At 35.5% G+C, this 7,989-nt stretch overlaps 1 protein-coding gene and 1 long non-coding RNA gene across 5 annotated transcripts in view; one reads left to right on the top strand and one right to left on the bottom strand.

Annotated features, from left to right (window-relative positions):
• The window catches only part of LOC107614303 (naringenin 8-dimethylallyltransferase 1, chloroplastic), a 60,706-nt gene extending 57,842 nt beyond the window's left edge, over positions 1-2,864 (bottom strand). Inside the window, exons 1-4 of one of the 3 annotated variants that reach the window (XM_021109852.1) lie at positions 2,408-2,864; positions 1,453-1,675; positions 1,232-1,386; positions 1,033-1,113 (exon numbers count right to left, since the gene is read on the bottom strand). The gene's annotated coding sequence lies outside the window, so the exon portion shown is untranslated. The remainder of the gene's footprint in view (positions 1-1,032; positions 1,114-1,231; positions 1,387-1,452; positions 1,676-2,407) is intronic. The other 2 variants (XM_021109850.1, XM_021109851.1) reach the window with 2 other exon arrangements.
• The window catches only part of LOC107614454, a 12,368-nt gene extending 5,128 nt beyond the window's left edge, over positions 1-7,240 (top strand). The window contains exons 2-4 of one of the 2 annotated variants that reach the window (XR_002352959.1): positions 4,382-4,384; positions 4,503-5,545; positions 6,913-7,240. This is a non-coding gene — a long non-coding RNA (uncharacterized LOC107614454). The other variant, XR_001614451.2, reaches the window with a different exon arrangement.

Below are 7,989 nucleotides of genomic sequence, written 5' to 3'. Positions count from 1 at the left end.
TTTTTAAAAATTGCAAATAAAAAAATGCAATCTTTTTTTTTACTAAATACAAAATAAACTATTTATACTTTTTTAAAAAATTCTAGCAAACCAAACCTTAGACATGCGGAGAAATTGAGAAAACTGTATTTTATTGATAAAACTTTGGTTTGTTTTCTTTTGCACAGGGAAACTCTTATTTCGAATTTGTATTATACGAGTGAAACATTCTTATGCTAAAAAAAATAGTGATCTTGATTCGCCTTAATTACTAAAAATATTAGTTCACCGAATATTTTTTAAAAAATAGAGAAAATGGTAAAATATTCTTTTGTCCCTAACTCAAAACTTACTCCTAGCATAACATTTAATTTGATGTGATTTTATCTTTAATATTTGAAACAAGCTTGAATTCTATTTTTATCACCGGTCTTTAGTGTCAACTGTCAACACTTAGCCAAAATTTACTCTTAACCCCCAATTCCAACCCCAACCCTAAACCTCACTCCAAATCCAAATCCTTAACCCACCAAGCCCTGAACGGTTACCCCCACACCACTACTATCACCGCCGCCATCACCTCCTTCTCACCCTCACCCTTACCGTTACCAAGAACCAACAAAAACACACTCCACCACTCGCCATTACTACATCGTTACTGTCACCAGCGATGCAATGCCACCACCACCTCATCCTACAAATCCAACAACAACAAAAGCATTCATATTTTGAAACCAGTCTACTAAACCGGCTTTGGGAGGACAACAGGCTTCTTGCCTCCTAAGAATAAACGAAACAGAACGCCACCATTAGCCACATGGAAGCCGAGATAAAGTCGCATACACTTATGCTAACTTGCTAAGACTGGAGCCTAGTCAATCAAAACAGGGTAACAAATTTCTATTTATCAATGACGCCATGAATGAAACCATGAACCTCCCATCATCCTCTACCCTCCCAAATCCTCAACTTTATTTAGCAAAGCGTGAACCATAGCATATAAACAAATTCTTATGCCAAATGCTTTGTCAGTTAAAAGAGAAGAATTATTACCTCCTCTGATTGCCGCATTTGCGACCAGCATGATCAGACTGCACAGCTTTCTGATTTAGTTGTCAGCTACAGTTAACCGATCTGTTGCAAACATCACAAAATTAGTTGTATAGTTAGCCCAACATTCAGCTAATGAAAAAGGTGTCCATCTGGAAAGAGAGGAATGACACCATATTCTACCCAAGGTTTCAAATCATACCTTCGAAATCAAAGAGCAATATCTCTGCTTTCGTAATCACTCAAGATCGATCCAGCAGCCATGAGATTGGAAGGCCCCCACGCCAACAATGACCAGGCCGCCGTGTCCTCCACGGTCTTCCATGCTCAAATACTATGCAGACGCAGACTGGATGCCTTAGAAGCGATAATAAGGAGACAATAACGGGAGCTTCATCAGAGAGCAGGTTTTAAAGGTTTTACCTGTCCGTTTTAACAGGATGGCCGCCGCTCTGGTAGCAAGCAACTGCCTGAGTGAGTCAATCATCAGATTCGGAATGCCTGGATCTCGTCGAATCTCGCAAGAAAGAGATCGGTTTTGGTTGTGGTTTTGGAAGCCTCCGTGGTGTGCGAGGAGTCTGGAACTAAGAAGAGGAGTTTCCACTCGAACATAACTGCGCTTTCCTTGCATATCCGAAACTTGTTACTGCACCAGAAAGCCAGATCTTGGATGAGCCCCTCTTATTTAGGGTACATTTTAGACCGATTAGTTGTAGGATTTTTTTTTAAATAAATAATTTAAATATTTTATTTAAATAATAAATATATGTAATTTCAAATTTGTAATATTAATAAATATTAAATCTATATTTAAAAAAATATCTCCACTAACATTCTACCAACAAATTTTAATTTCTAAAAATAACTAATAAAAGAATTCTGATTAGCATTAAATCTATATTTAAACACTCATGTAACAGTAGCAATAAGAATAACAATCAAGTATTAAATCTACATTAAAACAGCAATAATCAAATATTAATATAGTAACAATTAAGTATTAAATTTACAATAAACCAGTAACAATCAAATATGAACCCAGCAACAATCAAGTATCAAGTATTCTATACAATAACAATTAAGTATTAAATTTACATTAAACAAGCAACAATCAAGTTTTAATCCAACAACAATCAAGTATTCTATACAAATTCCAATTAGCATCAAAAGTTTAAAACGACAACAATTTATATACAAATTTCAACCAGCATCAAATTCCAATTGCTTTCAAATTTGCTTTAAAATGTCACTGTATATAAATTCTAATAAACATCAATTTATTTATTCTAAATCTACAATTAAACAGCAACAATCATGTTTTAAAAATCAATATACAATAACCAAAAAAAATAGAAGTCCAGAATCAGAACTATCTCACAGCGTTTCAATCTGTTCCCATCACAGAGCCAAAGTCAGAGGAGGCATGAGATGGAGAGGGCCAGAAGCAGAAACAGAGGAGGCACAAGACAGGCACAAGGCAGAGGCAGAACACGCGCAAAGAATAGGGCGACCAAGCATGACGAAGCAAAAACTGGCAAGGGGGAGGCAGAAGCAACAGAGAACCACGCCGAACGATGACGCGACGATGATGACAGAGACGCATAAGAGCAAGGAGATGCGCCAACGCGGTGAAGGCGAACCACGGACATAGGCGACGGCGCAGTGAAGGAGATGCACAGGAGACGACGAGACGATGCAAAGAAACCGGCGACGTGCGGTGGCGGTGACAAACTGAGTGAGAGAATGAGATGCTGAGAGCTTTGCCTCTGTGACTTGTGAGTTGTGAGATTGGGTCAGAGAGAGTGAAGGGGAAATGGGGCTCCGTTAGGGTTTTAATTTTTCCAAAAAGAAGAGTGGGGGAACGGCGTCGTTTTCGTGGGAAGGGTTTAAAAAAATAAAAATCAAACCGGTCCGGTTTTTCAAACCTGCCGGTTCAGCGGTTTTTATTAGAACCGACCGGGTCAAACCGGTTTTTACTTGTCCGGTCCCTTGTTTTACCCATACCGGTCCATGACCGGTTCACTGGTTTCCGGTCCAATCGGCCAGGTTGGTCCGATTCTGACAACAATGATTTAAAGCAAGGTTTTGAACACTGAACTGGTCATCGAACCATTCTAACTACTGGTTCATTAATTTATAGGTTCGACTGTAGTTGAACCGAAAAAACCATTTTATAATAAAATAATAAAATATAAATAAACACATTAAAATATAATTATAATCTAATACAAACCTTAAAAGTTGTAATTACATGTCCCTAAAGGCCATTGGGAGTACCTTATATTCCCAGCCTAAGTTCTCAACAGTTACCTCACTTATTCTAATTACTAACTGCATAGATCTAAAGTTTTATTATGATTCATTGCTGTATAAAAATATTCCAAATAATTTAACTAAATCATCTATTGTCTGCTTACTGTAATCCAGTACGGGTTCTAGCAAGTCTTTATATGTTAAAAAATATTCTAAATTTTGGTGATGGGACAAATGTAATGCCATCATGAAATCATATACTTAGACTAACATCAAAACAAAATAAGTAAAAAGCTCATCATAATCCCTAATCTAACATAATTGCAGATCACACACAGACAAAAAATTTACTTTCCAGTATCTATAAGAATGTTATGAGTTCTTGAGGAGCCCAGGTGATGAATGAGGATGCTCGTATTAAGTCTCCTATTCTTATTGCCCGGTTGAGCAGACTTTGAACATACCTACAACAATTATGAAATATAGAAATCTTAACAAAACCCTAAACATTCACTTCCATTGCAGCAAAATCTTAATTATTTTTTTCAAAAAGATTTTTTTTCTTCATTGTACCGGATATTTTTTCAGAGAATTAGTCAAGCAGCTAACTCTAGGTATCTCTTCACTAATTCCAGTCCCCATGAATATAATCTCTTCCTGATCACCAGGTAATTCAGCCCCAATATCTCCATTTGCAGAAGCAGAAGCAGCAAATAGAATAAAGGCAAAAAATCAACACAAATTTCACTTAATTCTATATCAAGTTAAGAATCTGAACAATCCAAAAGGACAGTTCTAGCTTCAATTAAATAATATTAGAGTACAATCATGCAATCAAATTATCATAATAAATAAATAAATAAGTGGAACAAAATTGGAGAGTAGTTGGTTAGATAGTTACTAGATTGAAGGCGAGAGTGAATGGGAAGGAGAAGAGAAATGGAAGAGGGAGAGCGCCAACGGGAAGAAAAGGAAGAGCGATGAGGAAAGGGAATGGAGGCGAAGGAAGGTGGGAAAAGCCTAATAGAGGGAGCAACCGCCATTGCTAAGCAAACCAATCGGCTTCGATGGACGCGCACACTGAATATTGAAGGGGAAGGAAGTTACGATGGTTGCTGTGCAACAATGGGGAAGGAAGATGCGACGGCGCGACGGTGGCTTCCAAGTTCGCAATTGCGTCGGCGGCGGTAGCAGGCGGTGGCTAGGCGAAAGTGACGAAGGAGCAGGAGCTCGATGAGAGGAGCTCGGACTGGTTGAGTGTGTGAGAGGCAGGAGCGCGTTTTGGTTAGGGGACAGGGGCTTAGGGTTGGGGCTAGTAAAGGTTACCTCCCATGCCCTACAAAACGGTGCCGTCTAAACTTTATTCAAAAAATCGGCCGAGTTATAGTTCGGTTCGACCGACCAATTCTAGACCGATTTGATGGTTCAAGAACGGTTTTTAAATTCTCTGATTTTAGCATCAGACCGATTCGTTTTCACTTTGGTTTGCAGTTCGATTGGTTTGACCGATCAGTTTGAACCGATTTTCATAACCTTGGTTTAAAGATATAAAGAGAGAGGGGCGGTTTTAATTAGAGAATATTTTTTGCGACTTTTTTATTAGGAGAATATGCGAATAGAGAATTCCTCTCTCGACGTTCCTTATACTCAAGGTAGTCAGAATCGCGTGTAAACTCGTGGAAACGCACGATTATACGCTTTTACTCCATCTTCCCGTTGCGCTTCTGCTTCTCGTCCAGAACCAGGCTACTCCGTGTGAAATCGCCGTTGAAAATCGCAGAGTCACCGAAATCGTCGCTTCTGCCGCGTGGTTGCGTTTCAGGTTGAAGAAGTTCTTTTTCTTGGCCCTGAGTCCCTGATTGCAGCCCAACCCAACCCACTGGCCAAATCTAAATAGAAGACCATGGAAGAGGAGCCCTAGCAGAGTAACAGTTTCTAATCTCTTAATCTCCCTCACATTTACAGTTTATCTCCAATTCTCTATGGCCAAAATTTCAAATTTTCACCTCTCTCAAGTCTCAATCTCTGACTCTATTTCTCTTTTCCTCTGAAATATGAATTTTGCGCGACCGAAAACCCCAATTCGGAGCATCGCCGACTCGCCGTGAGGTTTGTCGCTTGTGTTATCGACTCGGACTGGTAGTGGTTGGACTGCGTGAGGCCGTGAACGTCGCAAATTCTGGCTCTGCCTCTCTGTTTCTGGCTTTGGAATCTGGATCGCTGGCCGCTGCTCTTCCCCTCCCCTTTGCTGCTAGTTCATCAGGTAAATTAAAAGTTAAGACCTCTTTAATCTCTATCCTCTTCAATCTTATTTTAATTAGAAAAAAAAAGGTAAATGATATTATAGGGATAGAGTTGATTACAGGATATAGTAGTGTCAAACTTTTGTTCAAGAGCGTTAACCAATTCATGGTAGCCATCATGAACTAAAAGATTGAGTTTAATCTGAGTTAATTTATTATACCCAATAATGTTTAACACAAAATGTATTGAGATAACAGTTCTCAAATTATGAATAATAATTATATTGATTCTTGACACTATAATTAAACTAAGTGTTCCTCTACTATATATATATGAGTTTAATTACCTTGAAACTTGAGTGACTTTATTAGAAATTCAGAAAAAAGTCTAGTAGAATGTGTAAACAACATGAACTTCTCTACTCACAGGAAAAGAAGCTATCCTCTATCTCAATTTCTCTCTTGTTATCAAATTAGCAATATTTATTCATACTCTTAGTTACATACATCATTCATCACATGCAACCTTCCATTTGCAATCATATCACAAACCCTTAACACAATCACACAAACACAAGCAAAATCCCAATGATGTACCTAAGCTTCTGAGATTCTGATCTAAATAAATTCTACAAAGTTTTCACATCTTTCTTTATCTAGTTAAATACTTTTTCAAGGGCTATGTGTATATAGCATGCTGGATGAGATCCTGATGCCATAATCACTTGATTATCTATTTCTCAATCAATAGTCATTGGTAAGATAAAGTAGTCTCATAAGCTAAGGCACACATTTTCATTTTGTGTATCTGACTTATAACAAATATGATATATAGAATAAGCAAACCTTATAACCATTAATTAATTTTGTTTACTGTCTTGTACTTTTGAATTTCTTATCTCTCTTATTTTGGTGTATATATGTTTGTATAAATAAGGGATATTAGATTATGTGTGTCAGAGGACTACAATTATCAATGCTAAACATACTGCAGAAGTTGGGACCCTGAAATATGTGCATGTTGTAATGTAATTGTAATGTGTTCGATCTTCAATTCTTCACCATAAGCAACTATGACAGTACTAATAGTTGTGCAGCAATAAGCACTACTTCAATTCTTCATTATTTGTCACCTATATTATCCCAATAATTTTATAACTATCTATATTTCTGAATTGTTGTTGTGGCATTAAATATAATTCTTGAATTTTTGTTATGTTAGTATTTTTTGTTTGAATTGGATTGTTATATAAAAGGTTGTTGAACTTGGATGGTTGTACTTGAAATTGAATACAATTCTATAATTTTTGTTAAATTGTTAAATTTTTGCTATGATATTAAATTGATTTGTTGAATATTTACTGTTTTCATTTTTTTTTTTGAACAGGAATGGCATCGACTCAAGCTAATGCAAGTGAAAATCCGACTAACATTCAGATAAAATTTGTGCAGAAGATGGTAATGCAGAAGTTTGTGAAACTCGTGAAGATTTTATGACTGATGAAGAATAGAATGATTATTAAATAACTTATTTAAATTTTAGTTAATTAGTTGTTCATTCTTGTAGTTTGGTTGATTTATTTGCCACTTGAATTTATTTTAGTGTCGTATGAACTTATGAGTTGTGAATTTGTGTTGTGATTCGTGAATTTGTGTTGAATTGTGACTTTTGACTTGTCATGGTATATATATAATAGTTATAATTCTATGGGTAATTTAGCTTATTTGAGATTTATTTTATTATCTGTAAAATTAGTTTTTGCTATTAAATTTTTCTAAATTTTTATATTTTACGAGTCATATTTACGTTCCGTCTTACGATTCAACGAATTACGATTTTGAGTTAGCTTAACGAGTCGAGGTAAAAACTACGAGTTCACTACCTTGCTTATACTCTTTCTTTAATTAATTAATGAAAATCTGAAAGTGGCTCAAGTTTTCAAGATCAAGAAAAAGTGTGCCTCGAACACTGCGAAACGTGTTGCGTAACCCACGCACCCATAACTTCTCTTTACATACCTAGAATTTTCTTTCTTATTTATAAGGTTTTTTAATTTCTTTTTTGAAATTTATTCATAAAAGTGATTTAGTTTTACAAAGAAAAACATATACTACAAAAGGGTTTTTTATTTTAATAAATAAAATAAATGTAATAATTACTGAATTAAATTATTTTAAAAAATATTACCGAAATTCATCCAAAACCATAATCTGATAGGACAATATAATAGTAATGATCATATTTCTAATACTTTCTAAACTTCTATTGTACACATTATACGCTTAAGCCATTGTTTCCCTATACTTTTTCATTTACAATATCTATAAACGAGAAAAGCTAAGGGTGGTGAATTTCGATAATATTTTTTAAAATTATTTAATTCAGTAATTATTACATTTATTTTATTTATTAAAATAAAAAATTCCACGAATGGTAGTAATTGAAATTTATCTTTTTTTATGA

Source organism: Arachis ipaensis, chromosome B08 (assembly GCF_000816755.2).
Source record: "Arachis ipaensis cultivar K30076 chromosome B08, Araip1.1, whole genome shotgun sequence".
Classification (NCBI taxonomy): domain Eukaryota; kingdom Viridiplantae; phylum Streptophyta; class Magnoliopsida; order Fabales; family Fabaceae; genus Arachis; species Arachis ipaensis.
This window is presented reverse-complemented; position numbering and strand designations above follow the sequence as displayed.